The sequence below is a fragment of the Lagopus muta genome, chromosome 1 (assembly GCF_023343835.1).
Source record: "Lagopus muta isolate bLagMut1 chromosome 1, bLagMut1 primary, whole genome shotgun sequence".
In the NCBI taxonomy this organism is placed as follows: Eukaryota; Metazoa; Chordata; class Aves; order Galliformes; family Phasianidae; genus Lagopus; species Lagopus muta.
The window spans coordinates 155853570-155881209 of NC_064433.1; the positions used below are offsets into that span (position 1 = coordinate 155853570).

The following is a 27640-nucleotide window of genomic DNA, read 5'->3' on the forward strand; positions in this document are numbered from 1 at the left end:
ACTCTGAAGACTTCCGTAAGGGGAAATATAAAGATAAAAGCATCTATCTCCCCAACATCTTATTTCACTTTCATATGCATGAAAAGGCTCATTGACTCTAAATATTAATTCTTTTACTCAGAGCATGTAACAGACCAAGTAACTTTTCCCACACTTTGTAGAAAAGCTTCATAACATAGCAGAGATTCTACTTCATAAGTTCTCCAAATTCCCCAAATTATCTTCTGCTCAAGTACACAATTGAATGCTTGAATAAATATGTTGAGATGTATGTGAAAGAAAATTAGTATTGAGATCCTTGTTCATGCAACAGAATGGTCACCTAATTTAAAATCAGATAGGTTCTTGTAAATTAAATCCCTATTGAGGAATGAGTTGACATGTAAGATGCAAAGTCCACAGAATTACCTTCTTCACCAAAATTTCTTGAGATCTTTTTTAAAACTTTGGGTAGTACTTGGTTGGGTGGGTTAATCCTGGCTGTCTGCCAGGCTCTCGATCAGCTGCTCTCTCGTTTTGTGTCTATACTGGGACAAAGGAGAATAGAAAAACTCACGGGTCAAGATGAGGACACGTATATAATTTACCAATTGCGACCAATTACCAATTATTATCAATAGGCAAAACAACCTCAAATTAAGCAAAATTATTTTCATTTGTCACTTAAAATAAGCTTAGGTGGTGAGAAGCAAAAGCAAAAACAACTTTTCACTTTACTCTCCTTTTTTTTCCTAGGCTTGACTTCACTCTCTCATTATGACTCTTCTAACTTCTTCTTCCTCAACAATCCTGGAATTGTCTGTGTCCAGCACAGGATAGCCCCAGCCTCTCCTCATACAGTAAACCTCTGCAGCTACTTCTCCATCAGGCACTTCTATATATGTAAGTGTATATATAAGTACTATAAGTATTTTTTATATACTTTATAAACTTTTATATACTTTTATATACTAATATTTTTTACTGCAAGTATTTTTGTATAAGTATACAAAATATAATATAAATTATATTATTTATATTATGAATTATAGTATAGAAATATATATATATATATAATAGAGAGAGAGACACATTAATATGTGTGTGCATTCTCATGTGTACAAAATGATAACTAGGGAAGGGCTTGAAGGAAGTATGAATGTTATTTTTATGCTGCAAGTGCCACGAAACTGGATTAAAAAGTATAATCAATACTATTATATGTCTTTATTTTAGGGAGATCATGTTAAATGCCCAGTGCTTCATCTGAGAGTATCATAAACAATTCATCTGGTTGAAAATTTAACTCCTTAGTGCTATCACTATTAGGAATATGGATTTATGCCTTTCAGATAAGTAAACTCCAACATATCTGAAGTATTTGAGTAACCTAACGGTTACTCTGTTTATTCTACCTCTTTCCTTCCCTCTATTTCTTTTGCCAAGTTTTTTCACTCACAGAATCACAGAATTGTATGGCTTGGATGGAACCTCTAGAGATCATTGTGTCCAACATTCCTGCTAAAACAGGTTCCCTACAGCAGATTACAGAGGAAAGAATCCAGAGAAAGAGGCTCTATGCCTTCTCTGGGCAGCTTGTTCCAGTGCTCTGTCACTCTGATAGTTCTTCCTTGTTCTTCCTTGTTATTTCACTCAAGTAACAAGTTTCTAAAACTATATTTCTGCACAAAATAAAATACTGGTAAAGCATATATAAGCATAATTTGATTATTATTTTACCATTTCATCTGCGTAGTCTGGATTCAAAACTGTCAAAGGAAAAAAGTTAATTTGCTTCAAGTAAATTTGAGAGAATGCTTATATATGATTTCATTAGATTGCCTTTTGTCATCAGCGTGGCTGAGGGTTCAGAGGTGTTCTTTTGCCACCAGTCATTATCTGTTCATCACTCCTGCAGTAAATAATGTACATATAAGATAGCTCTGATTAAAACTCAGGATATCAATTGTTCCAAGTTTCTTCAAAGCAGTAGAACTCACTTGCCCTTATTATTTTCCCACAGAAGATATGCTTAAATATTAGCAGCTCTACCTGAAGAAATCCATCACAGAATACAGAATTCTCAGGAATACCAGGATAAATAATAAAATAAAAAATCCTTTATGAAGAATACACAAACTTTATCCCTATTCAACCACGTATATTGAATCATCAGTGAAAGAATATTTTAGCACATACCTGAAGAATATTTCTCCTAACTTTCAATCATTAAACTAAAATTGACTGATCATTAGTAAATATATTACCTCTATCTATAAAAAAAATATATATATCTTTCTACAATCCGTATCAGCAGTTGACAATTTTGAGTGATTGGACCAATTTGCACAAACCAAAATGCCTTAAAAGAGCTTAATTTTCACTGTTGGGACATTCAGAATTTTCTGCTAGAACTCTTCAATGATGTGTTAAGCTAAGCTTTCACTGATGAAAGATCATAATAACTAATTATTAAAAATAACTGACTTTAAAACTCTTACATTTGTTTTTAGCAGATATTTCTGTATATAGATTTAACTATCTTTGTCAGTTATACCATAGTTAGAAATATTTTCACCTACCCATTCACTTTTGTTATCTTCCAACAAGCTTCTATCCTGGATTTCCAGATAACACTTGGTAAAATATTATACAGTGCTTATTATGTTCCTTATCCTGAAAAGGAAGATAAGTAGAAAGGTACTTAATCACCCAAGGCTCTTTATAAAGAAATTCTTCTCATTGTTTCAGTGCAAATAATGCATGATAAAAACTTTGATTAATGTGACGTATTTCAATTAATTTGATCTTATGCATGCTATGTAATATCTGATTAACAGGGAATAAAGTTCTTTTGATATTAGTTAAAGGTAAGATTTCAAAGCAATGCAAAGATGTTTTACTTCTACTGATGTTTACAAAAGTTGTCTGACCAAAGTCACGCATATTACATTCAAAATTCACACTACTAATTAATTAAGAAACTAAACTTCATGAGCACTACTGACAAGTTGAGTTAGGGTGGATCAGAGTAAAATGTCTATTTCTATACAGTTGCTATACTGTATGCAGTACACATGATGTCTTACAAGCTTTGTCCTTTACATTTGTGCACCTTTTAAACTATATAAAGAAAGATGTCAGTTCAGTAATTCTGCCTGGAAAATGACAGTATTTAAAAATAAATATAATTAAACAGAGGAAAAATCCTTTTCGTTGTATATTTTGAAAGCATGCATACACAACACAATAAATTATTCACATACTTTAGCAGCAGGATGCCTATCTTCAACTAAAATTATTAACAACACATCACTTTAAAAGGCTTTCTGTGCAAAAATAAAATATTTAAGTTTATTGTATATTTAAAACCAGTGTTGTTTTTTTTTACAAAAGTTACAGAAACTGTAACTTTTCTTATTGTTGTTACATTTACACTGGTGTGTAAAAACAAGGTGATGTAAGCACGCTGCTATAACTTTTCAAGTTCTTTCATATGGTAAAAAATCTCCCCAACAACACCCTCCCCATGACACAAACAACAACAAAAAACAACAATCATAGCACCACCACAAGTACTACCACCACCAAACATTAAAGTCTTATTCAAGAATGTACTGCAAGATAGGAGATTAATTCAGATTGATATGCCTGATGCTTCCTTTCAAATTATATTAATGGTTAAAAGTTGCACCAAAAAAAAAAAAAAAAAGGAATCTTTTGTTTGCTTGGTTTGCTTGTTTACTTGCTTGTTTTTTGTTTTTTGTTTTTTGTTTTTTTTCCCAAACTGCAAATGGAATACATGGATTTTCTGATATGAAAATAAAATTAAAATAAGCTTTAACCTATATAACCTATATAATTCCTAATCACTTCCCTGCCCATCTACGAGGTCACTGATTGCTTTTACTTTGAACCGGTCCCTTTCAGCAGAAATTTGTTGCACAAGATCTGGCCACTGTAGTGAACCAGTGAGCGCCAATGAATCTGAAGGATTCAATGCATTATATATACTAACTACCATGTTCACACAAGAAATTATCAGTATAATTCCAGTCTTTTATTTAGGCCTATATAACAAAGTTTTGCCTGGACTTTTTGTGCAGTGTGCCCTTTCATAATTTTTAAGTGATTTAACATTTAAATTTACTCTTAATGAGTAAAACAGTTTCTTATTGAAATGAATGGAAATAAGATGGAAATTGAAGTTTGATTTATATTATTAGGAAAACTGAATTATGTTGTATGATACATGAGGAAACTTAATAAAGAATGAGAGAATTATAGCAGGAAAAAAGAAAAGGGAAGCATTATAGCTGTAAAGAGTTCATGTAGAAATGAAATTACAGAGGAAATAGATTTTGGGATAGAAATCTAAGAAAAAAGAAGCCAAAACACATAACAAATATCAGACAAAACAAAAGCGTGATGTGTAGGATGCAAACTGAACAGCTCCCATCTCTTTTTCACATGACAAAATAGACTTTTTAATATTTATTAACTGATATGATCTTCAGCTTTTCTTTTTGTAATCACTTCAGGTTTTCATGTTTCTCTTCTACTCTCCCCTTTTTTGCACTGTGACCTTTTATTCTATTGTCTTTTATTTCAGTCCCCTGTTTACCCTCTTTCTACCTATTCAGTGATCATTTGAGAAGTGTCTTTACTATATTCTTTCTATTATTCATGCTATAAAAACAAACTACAGAGAAAAAACACATCAAGAGTGTTTAAAATTATGCAAAGAAAGCAACACATAACATAAAAATAACCTGGACACCTACAAGGACAGTTTCAAATACTGATGCATTTACCATAATCTGAATATTATTTTAATGAGCATATATATAGTTAGCCATTAAAAAAAAAAAAAAGTCTCATTTCTAGGTAGTTTAACTTACCCAATTTATATATATTTTCACTGTTCTCCTACATCTTTCCTAACAGAAGGTGGACAACTGAGAGTTATTCAGTCTTCTTTCCAAAACTAAAATTTTCTTTTGTCATTTGTGTGTTTTGATAACAATTGCCAATCTTAGGCAAAAATCAGTTTTGCTTAATAAAATACATGAACATCAAAGATTTAGAGCTCCCAGAAATAACATTTCTCTTCTAGAATCCAGTGAGCTTACTCTCTAATTGGCAGTATAGCAATGGCATACTTGTAAGAGAATTAACATGATAGCTTTGTCCTTCAAATTTTTGCTTTTACTACCTGTTTAGGTAATCAGTACAGCCTGAATGCTGTTGCTTATATCAATTAAATCAGGTCAAAAGCATAACAGCAGGAAAAAGAGATCAGTCAGTTACCATATGAAAACCCAAGACGCTGGGGCACCTTATGGTATGTGCAAACAATTCACTATACAATTTCTGGAGAGAGGAAACTGGCATACTGTTGAATGCTGTTTTCCTTTGGGTAAAATTTTAATTAAAAAAGCAGCATGGATACAGGTTTTAGATCCTCACTATTCAAATAGCTGAGATAGCTGTTTTGAATTTTAAAATCTTGTAAACTATTAAAAAAAAAAAAAAAGGACTTCTGTTGTTTCACTCTTAGAACTATTTATAATAGTACTGACCAGAATTTCTGAGCCAAGGGAATCCTGATGTGTGTCACAACAGAACTTACAGAGGAGATACTGAAAAAGTTCAGTGACTCCTGGATAAAACATGAAAAACAAGCACTTGTTGGACACAAAATAGCTCCTGTTACACACATCAGATGTAATTCACAGTCACTAAGGGTATCCGAAGTCCTGCAGTTCTTTTTTACCATTTGAGGGTGGAAAAATTGCTGTTTTACTGAGGAGATGGACACTACTGTCTACATACAGTTCTATCATACAATGAGAAGAGAGAAAAAAGGTCACAAAAGACCCGCATGTCTGACCCTCAAGCAGTGTGTCGATGTAAGCAGTTCTGTATGTCCTTTCATCATTTCTGCTCTGCCTTCTAGGATGATCATATTAGTGTTCATGCGATAATTTTGTGTAAACAAACTTCCATCAAGATACGCAGTAGCCAAGGACAAATATTAATAGAAAAAGTGTACATTTTCTGCAGAGATTATTATTCCTTTCTCAGTTTAATGTGATTACTAGAGGCATATAAGCACTTAATAGACATCCTCTCAGTTTGTGAGTCACTATGTGTTTGTGCAAATGAGTAAAAGCACTGATTTCTAAAGCCTGGAGTTAAATGTTAAGATTATATATGTATATACACATATATAATAGCGTATACATATATATACATAATAGCATATATATATATATATACATATAATTTTTTTCTGAACAAAAGATCAGTTTGTGCTCATCTTTGAACATAAGAAAGTATGCTACCAAGTTAAAAAAGCATACAAAAGAAAATACAATGAGGATAGTCACAGCAATAAGGTCAAATATTTAAAAGTGTCAATATAATTACAGCTAATTGGAGCAAAAATTAAAGACTAACCTTATCATTTCTAGAAGACTATAAAAATGAAAACAAAAATATGCATGTATTATGGATACAGAAGTAACTTACAAAAAGTTATAACTCCTTGCATTTCCCAAGTATTTTTTCTGACACAAATTATGCACTTGTGATGTATTAATTAACACTATATTTTCCATTTAAAACTTAGGTTTCTAATTCTGAACTAGTCATGTATACTATTTTTATAGTAGCCACAGGCACAAACAGGTCAGCAGAAAAGTTGTTTCATCCTAAATAGGTGTCCAAACCCATTCTTAAACTTCAGCTTCTGATAACATCTCTGATGCCTTGTGTTTGCCTGAGTTTGTGTCCCAAGCATGTCTTGGCTCCACGTTATAGTTATGCCTGATTTCACACTCAATTCCTTACCTTCCTTTAAACAAACAAACAAACAAACAAACAAACAAACACAAATGCATTAATTGGAAGGGAGTTATGGAAGGGACCAGGAACCTCATCTGGCCATTTAGTGGGTTTGGATATTAAGTTACACAGTGCCATTCTTGCTCTGGGGGCTCAAGGCCTTTATGTAGTACTTCATATGGGGCTTCATGAGGAGACAAGTACCTCCCTACCTCTGCTGGCCAACCCTTTTTTGATGAAGCCTAGGCTTCCTAGACTGGAAGAACACACTGATGACTTTTGTCCACCAGAACTCCCAAGTCCATCTCTGCATGTCTGCCCTCAATAAGTTCTCCTCCCATTCTTTATGTAGATCTGGGAATGTCACAACTAACTTGCACCAGTCCCAAGACAGGCTGCTGGAGGACTTCCATCAGCTTCCCCCTGGATATAGATCTATTGGTCACAATCCTCTGGCTGTGACCACCCAGCTTATTATTAATCCACAAAAAAGTCCACCACAGCAATTTCTGTATGACTACTTTCTGGGTCACATAAATTATTTGCAATTTGTTTTATTTGTTTTTTTGGCTGTTGGTTCTATGAGAGTATTTTGTACTTCTTACATAACCTATAAAAGTTCTGACTAGTGGAAGATATGAATTATCGTGTTAGATAAGTGTTTTTATTGTTGTAGGTAAATACGTTTGACAGCTACAGTCAGAAAATAGGTGGGTTGGTTTTCAGAAGTGCTATAAAACTTACTTTCTTCTATTGTATAGCTACAAAAATAGGAAAGAAAAAAGTTTTCACTGATAATCCTGATACAAGTTTATATAAAAAATCTCTGTATTTAAAAGTTTCAATCTTTTAGTTTCTCTGATTTTTGAAACACTTAGCAGTAATTTGCACTATGATGCTTCTGAGTAAAAGGCTGATAATAATTTTCCTTGGAGAAATTGTTCTAAGAAGTGGTTTTAATGGAATTATTTCTAACATATAGCAACTCACACTATCTTCTAATGTGTCACATGCCTCTACCAATTGATAGACATAAATACTTTGGAAGGCTACATGTAAAGTACTTCTCTGCTGATAATGCTGAAACATTTTTTCATGTAATAAAAAGTTTAGCAATAGAATGTACTGACATCAAATAAAAGTAGACTCTAATTTTATTTTAGAAATGACTTAGGTATGATTTCTGATTAAATTTTCTCACTGTTATGTAAAACAATTTTAAATAGTTAAATAAAGATTTTATATGGAATATACTACAGATATCCATTGTTATTCTTTTGGGTAGTGCTGTTAACAAAAGATTTTTCTATGATGGAAAGTGTACCTAGTCATAATTTTGTTTATATAAATTATATACACACGCATAAACTGAGCATACAGATTTATGTTTTCTGTGACCCTTTTAACTCTCTGTACTTGCTGTTAAGCTGTATATTTTTCCACAGGAGCACTGTAACTCAGAAGAAAATGACTAACGTAGAAAACTCAGTTAAGTCTCAAAAATAAGCATTATTTCTGAGGCTTGGCACTCCTTTTGGGAAATCAAAGATTTTATTGCCAGATAAATTAGTGTTTCAAATGTATGATTACAGATGCTGTTTGCAAATTTGTCACAATCTGTCTTCCAGCAGAAAGAATTTATATTGTATATAGTAATGGAAAACAGAAAACTGCATATTTCACTAAATTGCAGCTGTGTATGGTAAGATTTATACGGCTGTTTTGTGTCTGTGAAACATGTAGGTCTACAGTATTTCAGTTCAGTATTCCTCACAGAACTGTTGTACTCTTAAGTTATTTTATATTTTTTAATAGAATAAATGAAATATTGTATTTGTTGTAGAAAAAACATCCATACATAATAACTACATTTATCAGTGTTTTACTGTACAAGATGACAGTGGTAAAAAACTCATTCTAGATATCTAGATAGACCATACCTGAGAATTTCCAGCCTGTAAGCCATTTTCCTAAGTATAAGCCTAAGGCCTAATTCTGAAGTATCTACTTAGTGCAGCACTGAATGTTTTAGAGGACTGGTATAACCTGATAGGTGGTATATTTACTAGAAGAAATGCCTCAAATAAGTGAAAAAGCCATAGTTTTATTTTTATTGTGATAAAGTTCATTTGGAGATTGAATATTCTTAAATAACAAAAAGCTTCACCCTGATGACCAGTTTCTTATTGCTTGCAGGCTTTCACTTAATGAAATCCTACATTTTATTTTATTTTTTCCTACTGTCAATTCTCTTACAGCAACCAGCCTTCAAAATAGGAGTTAATGCCTTTTTTTTTTTTTTTCATCTGTGTAGTATTGGATCCAATTACTCCCAGCAACTAAAAACAGAGTTTTTTTAAATAGGATTTGCAGTAAAACAAGGCATATAAAAATCAGATGCATAGGCAAAGAATTTTTCATCTTTAATCATTAAGCTACCAGTACAAATTGAGCCCTGCAGTTATCTCATTCCCAAGGGAGATCAGAGGTATAAAGAATTCACAGGATTAAATATTTGTGTTTGAGTGAACATGCTAAGTGTTTTTGTGGTTACTATCATTAAAACTGTATTTCAATGCTTTATTTTAAATGCACACAATGCAGATTCTCTCTAAATGATAACTTGTAACTCTTACCAGATATGGAGCATGAAGAGTATTTGTGTTATACCGCCATCCTTCTCAAATGCTCACAGTTTTTCTGGTTCCTAATATATTACCGCTATTAGTCAATTACTACCATTGTCAATATAGGCAACTGAAACAGCCTTTTTTCTTCAGTGGCAAAGAGCCATGTAGTATAGTTTTTCTCGTGGAAAATGGGGGTTGGACCCGATGATCTCTGGAGGTCCCTTCCAACCCCTACAATTCTGTGATCCTACAATTTTGTGAAATGGAAAGATGGAACATGTGAAATTAATCTTACATAGCATTTGAAAAAGACTAATAAATTAACAATAATAACTGGATATGAAGTTACCTAACTATTGTGAGAGAACTAGACAAAGAGCTCAAATGCAAGTAACTCACAAGCAGTGGGCCAAATGCAAGTCTTGCACAAAGGAATTCATATTGCTTTCAGGATAAGCGCTCACTGATGATGCATCCCCAATAGATTTCTTGATTCCAGCATAATTAATGCATTTCTGTATTCAACAAAGTTGTTCCAGGGTTTGAAACAAGTTATTAGTTCCCCTTTTAGCTGTAGCACTTAGTGGTCAGCTAATCTAATGTTTTAATTTATGTTAAATCCCTTTCACAAAGTAAAAAAATCTCTTTCTCCTTATAAATGTTTCATCTATTTCTGTGATTTATGTTGCATCTCTTGTTACGGATCAAATGTGACAAAGAAAATATTTTTTCATGGTCCTGCTTGATCTTCCCTCCTATTTCCTTTTAGTAAGTCCATCATGATAAAGAATGTTCTGAAATTCTTCACATTTAAAGATTTCCCTAGTGTACACAGTATGGATTTGTATGCATAAATAGTATGTACATTTGTATACATAGTATGGAAATGAGCTTGAAGGATGTGAATCTTTCCAGTTTCAGTATTTTCATCTTATTCAGAAACCTTCTAAGGATGTATTTGTGACTCAAGCTGTTGGTCTGTCACCTGGAAAACATTTCCTCTCTTACTTAAATGTATTAACTTACGAAGATGTAAGCTGGGTAGTAAATAGAGGAACATTTTCTGTGTCAAGTATATGTTTTCTTTTCTTTACATACTACTCTTTAATTGTACGTATAGTATTTTTAAAGAAATATTCCATATTTAAAGAAATATTATAATTTTAATGTTTATTACGCTAAATATTTTTTAAATTATTTTTTTAATTTTTTAAATTAAATTTTAAAATAATTTTTTAAATATCTTGTTGACAACATATGTAATTATAATTCTTTTACAGGCAACATGTTGAAATGGCCATCTCTCAAAAGCCTGTGACATAGGCTGAGCCGTATGCAATGTTTACATTTGAATAAGTGACTGCAGCCATATTGATTAATTCACTCCATTTTAATATAGATATTTAAAATGAAAGAGCTGAATAACATTCTAATATTTCCAGTTCTGCCCAATGATTATAGTGACAGACTAGATGTGTTAGAAATAGTAACCAAATGTTTTGTATGTATGAAGAATTTCCTCACCCTGACCCACAGGTTTGCACTTTCATTATTCCACATCCAATTCAGTTGTTCCAGTATCCCCAGCAAGGAGAATTCAGCAATATTCAATTTTAAATCCCAATTCCTATTTTGGAAGTTTAGAGGCTGTTTTGGAAAATATTCCCCTAAATATACACACTGTCATCTCAGCTATCATCTAGGTATCATGGACAAGAATCTCTAATTAGCAGATCTCGTGGAAAGCCTGAATAATGAGCACTTGCAGTGGTATCATCTCTGCATGAACAGCATGGAACTGATAGGGTTATCCCAATTCATGAGTATGAGTTTTGTATAAAGAAATCCAGATGGACTGGAATATGTACATGTGTAGGAGGGCAAGTGCAGGGTGTGCCTGAGAGAGAGGCTGCAGATGGTGTTTGACTATTGAACTGAGAATATGTATCTGTAATTTATCTGGAAGATGAGGTAAACAGCACATTAATTAAATTTTCAGATTATACCAAATTGGAATGTGCTGCAAACACCACTGAGGAAAGTTATATACCAAAGTGACCTAGAAAAGTTTAGAAACATAAGCAAGGCTTTACACGATGAGGCAGTCTTGAGAATGAAAATTAGTATAATAAAAATACAATAATTAAATAGCAGAGAGAGAATTTGAAAGCAGAAATATCACGGCAATTTAAAATATAATAGTGGTCACACTATGAGATAGGAATTTTTCTGTTCCCTTCCCTTGTCAGGATTTTGCGTACGTTCACACAATGTCTCTTATATCTTGGTTGATTTTATTAAATATGGGGTTTTCTTAAAAAGCAGAAGATTCATATCAAAAATTGCCCAGCAATGTTTTCTCACTGGCTCAGCAAGTTACTGCTAAAGCCATAAAAACCAGAATCATATTGGCTGAAAATTGTAATAACCTTAGCAACTATGTCTAAAAGGAAGACTGAGTTGTTCTAGTTGATTAAGGGTATCAGAGCTGTATGGGAGGTGTGCATTCTAGCAGGGGGGCAAGTAAATCCAGGAACTCAGAACTGATCGTGAATCTTCTCATAAATAAATGCCTTTAGGTATCTCACTCCTAGAATAACAAAGAAACAACTAAAGAAAACTAACTAACCAAACCAAACCAAATTATTTTAAAACCTCATTTCACAGAATCACAGAATCACAGAATTGTAGGGGGTTGGAAGGGACCTCCAGAGATCATCGAGTCCAACCCCCCTGACAAAGCAGGTTCCCTACACCAGGTCACACAGGTAGGCATCCAGGCAGGTCTTGAACATCTCCAGAGAAGGAGACTCCACCACCTCCCTGGGCAGCCTGTTCCAGTGCTCCATCACCCTCACTGTGAAGAAGTTCCTTCGCACATTTGTGCGGAACTTCCTATGCCCAGTTTCCAGCCATTTCCCCTTGTCCTGTCTCCACTCACCACTGAAAAGAGTCCGGCATCGCCATTCTGCCCCCCACACCATAGATATTTGTAGACCTGGATCAGGTCCCCTCTCAGTCTCCTTTTCTCAAGGCTGAACAGACCCAGTTCACTCAGCCTTTCCTCATAGGAGAGATGCTCCAGGCCCCTCACCATCTTTGTGGCCCTCCGCTGGACTCTTTCCAAGAGATCCCTGTCTTTTTTGTACTGGGGAGCCCAGAACTGGACGCAGTACTCCAGATGAGCAACGACCCTCTGTGCTCTGCCAGTCAGCCAGTTCTCAACCCACCTCACTGTCCACTCATCTATCCCACACTTCCTCAGCTTTGTTACAAGAATGTCATGGGGGACAGTATCAAATGCCTTGCTGAAATCAAGGTAGACTACATCCATTGCACTCCCCCCATCCACCCAGCCAGAGACAACATCATAGAAGGCTACCAGGTTGGTCAAGCACAACCTCCCCCTTGTGAACCCGTGCTGACTACTCCTGATAACCTCCTTTTCTTCCAGTTGTCTGGAGATGACATCCAGCACAAGCTGTTCCATCACCTTTCCAGGGACAGAGGTGAGGCTGACTGGCCTATAATTGCCTGGGTCTTCCTTCTTGCCTTTTTTGAAGACCGGGGTGACGTTGGCTATCTTCCAGTCTTCAGGCACCTCCCCCGTCCTCCAAGACTTCTCAAAGATGACAGAAAGCAGTTCAGCAATCACCTCTGCCAGCTCCCTCAGCACCCGTGGATGCATCCCATCGGGTCCCATGGATATGTGAATATTGGTGTTGCCTATGCGCTCTCGGACCACCTCTTCCCTGACTGAAGGGAGGTCTTCCATTCCCCAGATCCTCTCACTAACCTCCAGGGTCTCAGATTCCCGAGGGGGAGCTTTTTCACTGAAGACAGAAGCAAAGAAAGCATTCAGTATCTCCGCCTTCTCAGCATCCCCCGTTACCAGAACACCCCCCTCACTTAGCAGGGGAGCCACATTCTCCCTAGTCTTCCTTCTACTGTTAATGTACTCGAAAAAACCTTTTTTATTATCCTTTATCCCCTTTGCCAGATTTAATTCCATGTGGGCTTTAGCCTTCCTCATCACATCCCTGCAGACCCTGACAACATTCCTGTATTCTTCCCAAGTAGTCAGACCCTTTTTCCACATTTCATGGGCCTTCTTCTTTCCTTTGAGTTTGTACACAAGCTCATTGCTCATCCTCACAGGTCTCCTGCCACCCTTTCCCAATTTCTTCCTCACAGGGATGCACCTATCCTGAGCTTGGAAGAAGAGCTGCTTAAACGCCAACCAGCTCTCACAGGCCCCCTTGCCTTCCAACACCCTAGCCCATGAGATAGCTCCAAGTAGGTCCCGGAAGAGATCGAAGTTGGCTCTCCTAAAGTCCAGGATAGCAATCCTACTTTTTGCCTACTATTTGGTCTCAAAGTTGATTTATTTGCTTTCAGAATTACTTTATATAACCCCTTCCTGGCTGTATAAGATGTAAATGCTCACAAACATGAGAGGTGGACCGTTGAAGATCAAAACAACCAGCAGGTATATCAGACTAGGATTGAAGTGGCTCAGATAAGTTTGGACAGCCAACATAGGGTGAACTATTTCTAGCTTGATGGGCCCACATAGCACTTCATGCCATCAAGGAAGAGATGCAGCATATGGAATGGCTTGTGATAAAGGAGTGGACATGACCATAGACACAACTGCAGAGGTTACCCATGAATGTGTAATGTGCTGCAGTCACGTAAACTAAGCAGTTCAAGCCTCTCAAGTGTGGAGAAGAGTGCCTAAAATACTTATATGGGGAAGCCTGGCAGTTTGATTATATGACACTACCACAAATCCAGTATGGTAATTACCATGTGCTTACAATGGATGGTTGGAAACATGCCCTGTGCTCCACATCACTTTGAAGAACACTATCCTAGGCCTTGAAAAGCAAGTCTTACCATGACGTGGCACTTCAGAGAGAATTAAGTCAGTAAACAGGATTCATTTTCAAAACAACCTCATAAACATCTGAGCCAAACAGCAATTTGGTTACTTAGCCATTCAAATTGGGCTCTGTCTAATAGAAACTCCCATGTATTGTAGAGGGGAAGAGGGTCTTTGTAATGCATGTAAAAAATATGCTGAGAAAGACAGATTATTCCTGCCTCGGGCAAAGGTCCACCTATAAGATAGCTTTTGCTCAAGGACCCAAGCATGCTTGCTGGGTAATGTGGAAAGATGGGGAAATAAATTTTGTACCTCAATGGACTTTGATGTGGGGATTTCAATTACTTTATTTCAATTGTTACACGGCTGCTATACAGCATGTCAATGGTATTACAGTTAGAAACATACAAACTAATGAATTAATCTTGTTAGGAAGTGGACAAGTGCAGTGGTGATGCAAACACAGCTGGCTACTGCAAACAATAAATCAACACCAAACACTCTTTTCAGTCCAAAAAGACAGTTACGGCAAATGGTTTCCAATATCATGAACAAACTCAAAGGAGATTTTAGAAGGATGGCCCCCAGACTAAGTTAATGATATCTGTGTGTATATACAGAAGGAAAAGAAAGGTTGTGGTGATCAGTGAGGATGTATGGAGAAGTATAGGATCTGATCATGACACAAATTGTAGGAAACAAGAAACAGATATTTTGTCCTAGTTTTGGTTGAGATTGAACTACTCCTAATAGCATGGTGTTGGATTTAGGAGGAAAACAATATTGATAACATACCAATATTTTATTTGTTATTGAGCATCGCTTACACTGAGTTAAGAACTTTTCAACTTCTTGTACTGCCTTGCCAGTGAGGAGGTTGGGGGTACTGGGAAGGAATGCAAACAGGACAGCTGATCCAAATTGACCAAAGGGATATTCCATACTATGCGATACAGTGATCAATAATAAAACAGAGCTGGCAGGGAGGGCTGTCATGCTTGCAGAGAGGCCAGCCCTTTCCTCCTCTCCTTCACCTCAATCTGATTCAACTTAGATGAGTTATTCTCTTTTTCTATTTAGTTTTGTAGTTTGCTGATTTTGTTAGACCATACAGAAGGATTGTAAAACTTATCTTTTCCAACTGTATTGCTTAATTAAAACAATATATTCCTTTATAAATGACATATTAACTTCTGTCATTGTAGCTACAACAACATTGCGACTTACAGTGAGTAGATTCATCACAACTATTTAATTTCAAAACATCCAAATATGAAGAAATATTCATTCTTGCATGTAGTGGTACAGCCCTTAAACAGGACGTAGGAACTCAATTTTAATGTTTCCTGTGTCAGACAGATTTTGAGCCTACAGTTTCTATTTTATGGTCAAGTATGCAGGTTAACTTTGCAGAAAGGGGTAAAGAACAAATAAATAAATTAGCTTAAGGACACACAATGGGAGTGAAAGAGGAGATGCGTTCATAGCTTATGGGTAATGACTCTTGCTTTTTTAAATGCTTAGGTAAAATTTCATTCATCAATTCCAACAACTTCTTTCAGTCCTTGTCCTTCCTGCTGCCTCAAAATAAATAGATGAAAAAGGTAAATAAATAAATAACCTTGGAAAACAAGGGCAACAACTCTACATGGCTTGGTTGCCAGGATGCCCTTAACAACCTCTGAAGAAGGGGAAGGACAGAAGGTGATGACTTCTGGCACCAAGAAGAATGAAGAAACACTGAGTCATTGTAATGAGTGACTGCTGTGTGAGGCAGAGGCGCTCATGTGTAGACCTGTTCTATCAGCTAGAAAAGTTTACTGCCTTGAGACCTGGATCCAGACCCAATATTGCTGAAGGACTGCCAAAGTTGATCTGACTACTAACCTCCACTTTCTTCCATGCAGGCACAAATGATAATCCTGCTGGGGATACCTGGACAATATAAAAAAAAAAAAAAAAAAAAAAAAAAAAAAAAAAAAAAAAAGAAGAAGAACTCTAGGAGCCAGAGGACAAACCTGGCAAACCCGGAAGAAGCCCTTGATTGGCGAGGTTCGCTGCTTTGGAGCTGTTCCAGTTGTCTGCAGCAACTGATTGCGAGGTACGGGGGGTTTTGGTCATTCCCTCATTCAGGGATCAATGAAACAACAGTGGTCGGGTAGCTCTCGGCTGGGCAGTTCTCGCGAGAGTGGCTGACACGTCATGGGCGTTGCCAGGGCATGACTAGAAAGGGACAGAAAGGAGGAGTCGGGCCGTTCCAATGAGGAGAAACCGTAGGCTATCCATTCACGTGCCAACACTGGGAGGGCAGTTGTTGTCACTGTCAAGAGAGTGATAAGTGCGGGGGCTCCTGTTAATGACCTGGCAACGGGACAAGGGCAGAGCCAGCACTACCAGCAGCAGGGTAGGGCTGATCAGTTACACCCCATTAAGGCTATCTAGTAGTGTTAAGTAGTCTAGGCTATCTATAAGGCTATCTAGTAGTGTGCCTGCTGGTTTGCAATGTCTGCAGCCCAGTGAAAGGCTGTCACCACAAAAATTGTAGCAAGAAGAAAGAAGAACACAGAAACAAGACTACAGCCAAACAGAATGTGGAGACTCAGACTGAGGGCCCAACACAAGATGTTAGTACGCAGATCACTGGCTGTCATGAGTGCCAGAGCCTGGCCCTTGCAGTACCAGGTGATGGAGGCAGCACTTATATAAGATGTGACCAGCTAAATGACTTATTCAGCCTTGTGGTCAACCTGGAATAGGAGGTGGAAAGGCTGAACACCATAAAGGAGTGAGAGGGAAACTGATTGTTGATGCCAGTCCCTATCAGCCCTGAGATCCTGGCACACAGCTAAGGCTCCACATGGAGCACATCACCCCTCTGGTGCCTTGCAAACAGGTGGGAGAGGGGAACTGGCAGGCAGACAGTACTGCAATGAGCCCCCTGTCCTCTCCTCCCCCTAGCAACAATTTGAGAAAGGAGAAAGATTAGAAATGGATACCATTTCAGCAAAGTGGGCATCCCTGATCCTGACCATCCTCAGCTCCCCACGTGCCTCTACACAATAGCTTTCAGGCCCTGGAACTCAAGGGAGAGATTAGTAAGGATGTGGAGGAACGTCCACCTGTGAGGATGCCTCGGGTGAAGCAGTTGACCCCACACCTCAAGACTGCCTCCACGTAAAAGGACAGAAGGGTGGTTGTCATAGGCAACTCCCTGCTGAGAGAAACAAAAGGCCCTATATGACAGCCTGACCCTACCCATAGGAAGGTGTGTTGCCTCTCTGGGGCACGGGTCAGGGACATTTCTAGGAAACTTCCTAGACTGATTTGCCCTTCTGATTATTATCCTTTATTGACAGTTCAGGCAGGCAGTAACAAAGCCTCTGAGAAAAGCCTCAGTACTATCAAGAAAGACTTCGGGGACAGAGGCAGGTAGTTGATGGAGTGGGTGTGCAGATGGTGTTTTCTTCTATACCTTCAGTGACAGGGCAAAGAAAACAAAAACCTCATAAATAAATAGTGTAGAACTAGGTGCAAACAGAGGAATTTTGTTTTTAATTTGACCACATGGCAATTTACTCAGCACCTGACACAATGGCTGCAGGTGAAAGTAGCCCATCTCTGAGAGTGCATAATCAAAGAATATAAAGGTATCATAATTATGAAACAAACAAAAGAGTTTGGCAAAGCAGATTATAATAACAAAAAGAGAACTGATAGAAAGCTTACCCATATCCTGGACTCACTCCACAAAACTCCACAAAAGAGATCTCCAGAGAAGACATCCTTCCCTACTGGTAGCTAGCTCTTAAATGGGTCTAGGAGAGGTGGAGCCAGGCTCCACCCCTTGTGGCAGCACAGGTGAATTGCCTTCACCTTTGCTCCTGTGGCTGACTCATTGCTTGCCTCAGGTGATCAATCAGAGGTTCAGGCCATGGTTCAGCAACTCCCATACAGAGAGATAAGAGGATCTTAGCCAAGAACTGGTGGGACTAATTGAAAGGTCTTTAAACGAGGTATGAAGGGGGAAGGGGACAAAATAAGGGTCACTCCGCCACCATAACTGTAACTTGCAGAGAAGTCTGAGACCGCCTCATGAGATTGAATGTATACAAGTCTATGGGAACGGATGGCATGCACCCCAGTGTTCTGAAGGAACTGGCTGAGGTAGTTGTGGAGCTGCTCTCCATCATATTTGAAAAGTCGTGGCTGTCAGGTGAGGTCCTGGATGACTAGATGAAGGGTTATGTTACTTCCATTTACATGAAAGGGAGTAAGGAGGACCCGGGGAACTACAGGCCAGTGAGTTTCACATCTATGCCTGGGAAGATCATGGAACAGATCCTCCTGGATGACATGCTTAATTACATGAGGAATGAGCATGTGATCTGAGACAGGGGAGATTTAGGCTGGACATTAGGAAATACTACTTCTCTGAAAGAGTGGTCAGGCAGTGGAATGGGCTGCCCAGGGAAGTCGTGGAGTCATCAACCCTGGAGGTGTTCAAGGAATGTTTGATTTTTGTGTTGAGGGATATGGTTTATTGAGAACTATTGGTGATGGGTGGATGATTGGACTGGATGATCTTGAAGGTGACATGCAGAATCAAACTATAACCACAAAGTAGTTATAAAGTAGGTATGGTTTATTCAGTGCTGTGCAGACACCGGGTGCAAGGGGGACAGATCTGCCTAGCTTGCACACTGTTTGGAAAAATCGTGCTACAGATATAGGCTGAACTAATACATAATCAATAGTTTTCCCAGAATTCGGATACTTATTCATTACACTCCCAAGAGTTCATTAGCATGCAGACCCTCCCCTCTTGCGCGTGCATAGTGGGTTGTAGGATGAAGATTTGTTGTTTTCCTCACAAAAGCTTCTGACCTTTCTCGCTGTAAACTTCTGACCTTTCGGGGGGTGTCCCCCCAAACTGATTTCTTCTTGCCCTGTGGACATGTGTTCACCTCCCTGCCAAATGTCCTTGGAATGCTCTTATCTTTATGCCCTTATCTTTATGGCTTCCATCCCTCTCACTATCCCAGACGTCTGCCATCTCTTATTTTCTAACAAGCTCTACATTCTTGCTTTTATAAACTCTACTTCTCTAAGTATTCCCCTTCACCCCCCTTATTCTCAATCACTGTGAAGCCTTCTTACCTTTTTACTTTCACTTATGGGGCAGTTCTCACCTTTCAAAGGTCTTTTCCAACTTTGGTGATTCTGTGATTCTGTGAATTATCTTGGGCTGTATACACACGAGTTGCCTTGGAAGTAATGCCTCGTTTTTATTTTGATGTATACTGCAAAGAGCACAACAACCCTATTTGATAGAGTAAATTCTCATATACAAAATGCCATTTTTCAACATAGTCACCACCATTACCTATGAATTTTTGATAGTGATGAACAGGATCCTGCATGCTGCACTCTTTGGAATGTGCACCAGAAGAGGTGACTCACTGTCACCACTGCTGAAACACATCACCCACCACCTCACTGTGCTCGCATTCACTATTAGGTCTCCATAAACATTCAGCAAGCATCAATGTCATAGAATCATAGAATCATAGAATGGCTTGGGTTGAAAGGGACCTCAAGGATCATCAAGGTCTAGCCCCACTGCTACAGGCAGAACTGCCAGCCTCCATATTTAATACTAAACCAGGCTGCTCTGCATCCATGTGGCCTTGAACACCTCTAGGGATGGGACATCCACAATCTCTCTGGGCAGCCTGTTCCAGCACCTCACCACTCTCTCTGTAAAGAACTTCCCCCTGACATCCAACCTAAATCCTCCCTCCTTCAACTTCAACCCTTTTCCCCTTGTTCTGCTATTATCTACCCTTTCAAAGAGTTGACTCCTTTCCCGTTTATAGGCTCCCTTTAGGTACTGAAAGGCTGCAATGAGGTGTCTCCCACAGAGTAGAGTGACAATCATCTCCTCTACTGGTCACCCCTCTTTTGATGGAGCCCAGGAGAAATGTATGTCAATTGTGCCATTTTTTCCACATTGAGGAAATCAGTGATATATCTTTGCTTCATACGCACTTCCTTGTCAGACATCATTTTGTTAGACTGTCCCTCTGCTGCCATCTATCTCACAGCAAGAACATGTAACAGGATATTAGTGGGATGGTTCTGTCTCTACTGCCATCCCACCAACCTCTGCCTCTGATGTCATGGGCCAAAATAATAAAAAGTGAGGCATTACTATCAGAGCAGCCCTTGTACAATATACAATATTGTTAGTAATATAAGTAACAAAACATTTCATTTTTTAATATATTTCTTAAAACTTTAAAAAAAAGAGAGAGGAACAAAACCATAAAACTGGTGGGATTTTCAACCTTGTTTTTGTGAAACTAATGCATCAGTCTTGTTCAGTAGAAGTGGTTGCAATTCTTAGTAAGCTCTCAAGGCATTGATCAGAGATTTTTGATGAAATTTTACTTTTGCTGTACTTCATCCTTGACAATTGTTCATAAATGTGCATACTGTCAAAAAGTGACAACATGAATGAGGTGTAGCTGTGAAGCAAAGGGGATTTTTATCTGGTAAAAGAGGTCTTAAAGAAGTCTGGTAAAGAGACTTGGTCAGAATTTGAGTTGAATATCTGATTGCAAATTTATACACTCTCTTTAAAAATTTGCAGACAATAAATTTAATCAACTGAAAATGGTGTTGCATACATAAATCGATGATATGGGGTTTTTTTGCAGTCTTGATACCTGTTCTCAAGCTTTATCAAAACAGATAGCATGACTGTGCGTTCTTTGCTGTTCAGAGCACTGTGTTTAGCCAGTGTATCAACGTGTGTACCATTATTTACCATCACTTGAGTCAGCACTGCACAGCACTGCCCTCCCCATGCCTTCGTTTCAGTCAACACAGCGTTAATAGTGCAATGATATTTTCGTTGTTGCTGAGTGATGAGTGCATGCCGTGAGTCACCCTGCCATGAAGAGCGCCTTTATAGTGTGGGGCAGGAGGAGGACTGCGTTGGCAGCCATGCCAATTGGACATGCCTGTTGTAGCTGATGATGCTGCAGCAGTATTACAACATTATAGGTACTTGCTATTGTTAGTTTCATTACTTTAGTATGCTTTTCAAGGCAAATGCTTTAAGGCAAATTAATACTAATTATATCCTGATTAGTCACAGGCTTGTGACTAATTCCCTCTCAATGTTAAAGGAATCAACCAACTATTTAGTTATAACTAGAATAGTTGCTTTTAGTCTTTGTAACTGGAAGATGAAATCATGATCTCCTGATGTGACTGGTTGCTTGCTTATTCCTGCAAGTGGATTTCTTCAGCATGTGAGACAGGAAAAACTCAATACATATTCTAAAAAAAAAAAAAAAATTAAAATCAATATAAATTGATTTTTGTCTTCTTTCCTGCTAGGAAGTAATCAAAATATTTTGAACTATGGATACATGCATTTCCATTATTTACTGAAGAGGTTGCAATCAATTTGCTAGGAATTCAGGTATTTTTTCCCACTATTTTGCAGTCTTTAAAGAATCTTCAGTTTTGTTACTGAGATTTTGTTAGATTAGTTTTAATCCGTGTAAATGGTATGAACATTTAGTTAGAATTTTGAGATATGTCTTTTGCAGGCAGATGGGACATGCGGAAATCAAACCCTATAGCCTGTAAGGATATAGAGCAAGTATGTTTTATTAGTGATGTGCATATGTCCTGGTGCAAGGGGAATAGTTCCACCTACCTTGCACACCGTCAGGAAAAATCGTGCTACATATATAGGCTAAACTAATACATAAACAATTGTTTTCAGGAATTCAGGTACATATTCATTACATTCCTGAGAGTCCATTAGCATGCAGACCCTGCCGCTCGTACGTGCATAGTGAGTCATGGGGTGAACAGTCATCATCTTCCTTGCGAAGGCTCATAGTCTTCCTCTCTGTAAACTTCTGACCTTGCGGGAGGGTCAGCCCCCAAACTGGTTCTTAATTGCCCTGTGGGCATCTAATCACCTCACTGCCAGACATCCTCAGGCTATTCTCTACTCTTCATCTTTATGGCCTTCACCCCCTCATTATCCCAGACCCAGTGTCTGCAATCAATTCTTCTAAGAACCTCTACATATTTGCTTCTGTAAATTATCTTCTACCCTTTGTTTCTGTGAACCATTTTCTACTCTTCAGGTGTAGAAAAGGACTTTAGGTACATTATATTTCCCTGTGTGTATGCACCTTGCTCAATTTAAGAGAAACTCAGTTTAGGAATTGATAATGTTCAGCGGACAAATAAACATCAATACGTTCGCTTTCGTAAGGGAATAAAAAAAGCAGGTGCCATCTCAGTCTTATGGAAAACTGTTGATTTCCTAAGGATCGTAATAAGAATATGACAAGATATCAATCAGCCAGTCTGCAGATCGGAAGAATATAGAATCATGGTATGATAGGAGTTGGAATGGTTAAGATTTGCAGTCGTCACAGAACCATGAAACCACAGAATGGACCTCAAGGATTATGAATCTCCAACCCCCCACCACATGCAGGGCCACGAACCTCCACATTTAATACTAGATGAGGCTGCCCAGGACCCCATCCAACCTGGCCTTGAACACCTCCAAGGAAAGGGCATCCACAACCTCTCTGGGCAGCCTGTTCCTGTACCTCACCACTCTCTCTGTAAAGAACTTCCCCCTGACATCCAACTGCAATCTTCCCTCCCTCAACTTAAAAGCATTTCCCTTTGTCTTGCTGTTATCTACCCTTTCAAAGAGTTCATTCCCATCCTTTGTAGGCTCCCTTTAGGTACTGAAAGGCTGCAATGAGGTCATCCCACAGCCTTCTTTTCTCCAGGCTGAACAAGCCCATCTCCCTCAGCCTGTCTTTGTAGGGGATCATCTTTGTGGCCCTCCGCTGGACCCTCTCCAACAGCTCCCTGTACTTCTTGTACTGGGGGCCTCAGACCTGGCTGCAGTACTCCAAATGGGGCCTCACAAGAGCAGAGTAGAGGGGGACAATCATCTCACTGCCCCTGCTGGCCACCCCTCTTCTGATGGAGTCCAGAATGCTCTTTGATTTCCGAGCTGCAAGAGCACGCTCCTGGCTCATGTTAAGCTTTTCATACATCAAGACCCCCAGGTTGCTCTCTGCAGGGCTGCTCTCAAGTACCTCTCCTTCCAATCTGTATAGATGCTTGGGATTCCTCCGGCCCAAGTGCAGAACCTTGCAGTTTGCTGTTCTGAGTGTCATTAGGTTCTCCTGGGCTCACCTTTCAAGCCTGTTGAGGTCCCTCTGAATGGTATCCCTTCCTTCCACTGTGTCAATTGCACCACTCAGCTTGGTGTCATCAGTAAACTTGCTGAGGGTGCACTCGATTCACCAGACGGGTCACTAGATTATAGAAGGAGATCAAGTTGTCATGCAGGACCTGCCCTTTGTGAACCCATGCTGGCTAAGCCTGATCCCTTGGTTGTTCTGCACATGCTGTGTGATTTCCCTCAAGACAATCTGCTCCATAACCTTCCCTGGCACCGAGGTCAGGATAACAGGCCTGTAGTTCCCCGGATCCTCCTCACAACCCTTCTTGTAAATGGGAGTCAGAGTGGCAAGCCTCCAGTCTTCTGGGACCTCACCAGTCAACAAGAAGTGCTGGTAGATAATGGCAAGTGGCTCAGCTATCACCTCTGCCAGTTCCCTCAGCACTCTTGGGTGAATCTCATCTGGCCCCATGGACTTGTGGCAGGCCAGTTGGAGTAGTAGATCAGGAGGACTGCATCCTCCTGATTCGGGGGGGAGCACGGCAGCTCCTTCCATAGGCTCTTTCACCAGCTGCATCAGAAAGTTATCCTCCATACACTCCAAAAACCTAGACTGCTTCTTCTGCGCTGCGTTGTATTCTCAGCATGTCGGGGAAGTTGAAGTCCCCCATGAGGACAAGGACTGGTCATCGTGCAGCTTTTGCCAGCTGCTTGTAGAACACCTCATCTGTCTCTTCATCCTGGTTTGCCAGTCTGTAGCAGATGCCCAGTAGGATGTCTGTCTTGTCAGCCCTTCCCCTGATCTTCACTCACAGGGACTCAACCTTATCATCCCCAGCCACAAGCTGAGTAATATCAAAGCACTCTGTAATATAGAGAGCCACACTGCCACCCCTCCTTCCTCAAGCTTCTGTCAGTGACCTCATCACTGCCAGCCTGGACTGTCAGTACAGGATAATAATCAGAGGGGCGGATCAGACTAGGAATTTTTCTAGAAATATCCCTGACCTGGTCCCCAGGCAAGCAGCACACCTTCCTACAAGTAGGGGCAGGACAACATATTGGGCCCTCAGTTCCTTTTAGAACGGATTGCCTATGACTATTATCCTCCTTTCTTTACTTGAGGAGGCAGTCTTCAAGTATGGAGCCGATCACCTCTCCTTACAAGAGCTTGGAGGCAGTCCTTCTACCTCATTCTCAGCCACCACACCCTCCAGTTTCAGGGCTTCAAACCTATTACATAGAGGCACCCAGGGAACCGAGGTAGGTTGGGATGTGCATTGCCTGTGTCTCCGAGCTGGGACCTGCTGCCATTCCTCCTCTCTTCTCAAGTTGGCTCTCTCGGTTTGACTATGGCAACGGAGAGGGTCCACTATGGTTTGGGGGTTGCAATCTCTGCTTCCTTCTTGCAAAGAGTCGCACCACCAGTCAGTCTCCCTCTCGCAGTCCCTTAATCTCTCTACCTCCTCCCTAAGCTCCACCACCAGGCTGAGCAGCTCATCTATTTGCTCGCACCTCACACAGGCAGCGTCCTTCCCATCCTTCCCCAGCAGCAGCAGGCTCAGGCACTCCCACACCCAGAGACCTGAACCACCACAGTTCTGGGCATGCCCTCTGTCTGGGTCACCACAGTCTTCTTGGGGCAAGCCTGCCGTCTGGTAGGGACCATGTTTGAACCTGTGGTCTCAGTCTATCAGTAGGAGAGTGGTCTCCTGAGCAAAGGCAAAAACACTGATGTGTCCTGCCACAAGACCCACCTCCCACACCTACTGCTGCAGTAATGCACAGTGTGGGCTGCTGGGCTGTGCACACACTATGACTTCCCTCCCTGTTATCAGTGGACAGTAACAGTTCCTCTTAATGCAGCCCACACAAGCCAGAAGGGTGGACAACCATGAGGTACACTGTGCTGGCATTTTACATAAGTAACTTACCAATGTTAACATGTTGTAGCAGATATCTAAGTAATAAAATCCTGCCCAGCAAAGGTCATTATAAGTCCAAAGAACTACAAATTGACAGAACCTCCTGCTGAACGCATAGGAAAGATGAATAACAAAACTGAAGCCAATATGAGTGACACTGGGGACAGAAGAAATCCTCTTTTTTGAAGGAAGCAGATGCAATTGCACAAAAATATGAGACATAAGAAAACAGGAGAAGAAAGAAGTTAATACAACTTTACTTGCAACTTGCCTTATTGAAGAGCTCTGAAGCCTAATCATCATCCCTTCAGTTATCCACTGAGGACTACAGCCATTAGTGCTACATAATGGCTGTACTACTCTATATTCACATCCAATTTAAGAAGTGTGAGAGACTAAAGATTTTATATACATAAGAGTGATGGTTAATAAGATATAAGAATTAATCAAAATTGTATTAACGAACGAATGAATATAGTAAAATTTAAAGTTTAAGACTGTCCTGATTCATCATTCATATGATATCGTTTCCAATTTCTAATATGCTGATATATTTATATACATATATAAATGTGCATTTATATATATATATATATATATATATATATATATATATATATACATCTTTATTTAATGGCAACACTTCTTTCTCAGTTAAACTCAACCAGTAAAGACTGAACAATTTTACTTCATATCCTGAGATTCCATTAGGCAATAAGGCTTTCTGTAGTGTATTCCCACTATAACTCTTGTGGAAATTGTGCCTTGAGCTTTCTATTACCATGTGGTATGCCCTTTTTTGTATGCATATGCAAGTTGGTTTTTAACAGTGATAAAGTCTAGAAAAAAAAAAGCCAAGATAATATTTCGGAGCTATATGACTAAACTCAAATCTTTCTTTTCTAAATGATTATCTGGTTTACAGTAACTGTGAGATAAGTGTTGAAAATCTAATCAAAATCAGTAATTTATAATCATAATCAGAACTTCACTATCAGTCTTTACAGTTAAATGATTTAAAATTGTTTTCTTTTGAGCAGTTAATGTCTCATGAGTTTTCCACAGTGACTGATGCCAATTTTTTGGAAAATAAAAATTTTTTTCTTTTAAGAGACAAAACATAGGCAGATTTTTATCAGGTGACAGCTTACATAATTATAAAAATAGTAATTAAAAAATCGTTTTTCAAAGAGCTTTAAGCTTATGATTAGAACAAAATGTTCCTAATTTGGAATTATTTTTATATTTATCTATCTAAGCTATCTAGCTATCTATTTATTACCTCTGTACTTTGACCCTTTGCTGGTGTCCTGAATGGAGTTATGCCATTTTATATTAACCATGTTGACATAGATTTGGCTGTGGATTAAGCTAAGGCATTTTTCATCTCAGATATCTGCCCCAGAGTTCTGCTTGAGGTTTTTGTCACTATGACAAGGACAGATGATCAAAAATCTATTTTTTTAAATAAGCCTAATATATTAAATAATATGAATTCAGCATTAGCATCCTTTAATGTGACCGTCTCAAGAAAATGCTTACAAACAATTCAGGTCTTTCTGATTCGACAGTGGCAACTCCCGTAGTGGGAATAAGCAGATAGAGAATGGAGACATGCTAAACTGTTCCAACTTAGCATGCTACAGTTCTTTCTTTTAGGAGCAGTTCTACTTAGGGATTTTGCTATGGATGAAAGGTTATTGTTTCTCAAGCCTGTTAGTTTCATAATTCATCCGTAATTTACTTTTTACCAGACCTGTAAAAGGTAAAAGCAGACTGAAAGAAACAAGACAACAAAACATACTGATACTGGAAAAGCGTCAACACTACAGTAATGGAGAAGTTGATAATGAAGGATGTATTGCATTCTCATAAGTAGAGCTAAAACAGTTTAGTATTTACAAGTTTGTAAAACATTGTTTAAGTTTGCAACTGCAGAAGCTAATCCCTATTTGATTCCAGGTGTTCATTCTCCTATATAAACTTCACAATGATGTGTGATAACTAACAGACATCAGAAATCCTTTAGCACATGAAAACACTTTTTTAAAAAAATGACGATACGGATTTATATCAAATTTCCACAATCAAGGCATGGGAAATTGTTCTGAGCCCTTGACAAACT

The 27640-nt window shown here is 38.7% G+C and overlaps 1 long non-coding RNA gene across 1 annotated transcript; it reads right to left on the bottom strand.

Moving 5' to 3' along the window:
• Positions 1-16383: 16383 nt before the first annotated feature.
• LOC125688372 (uncharacterized) lies at positions 16384-18109 on the bottom strand. The gene is made up of 3 exons (XR_007374696.1): positions 18073-18109; positions 17343-17425; positions 16384-16666 (listed from the first exon to the last, which is right to left on the bottom strand). It is a non-coding gene; the product is annotated as an uncharacterized LOC125688372 (long non-coding RNA).
• Between the last annotated feature and the right edge of the window lie 9531 nt (positions 18110-27640).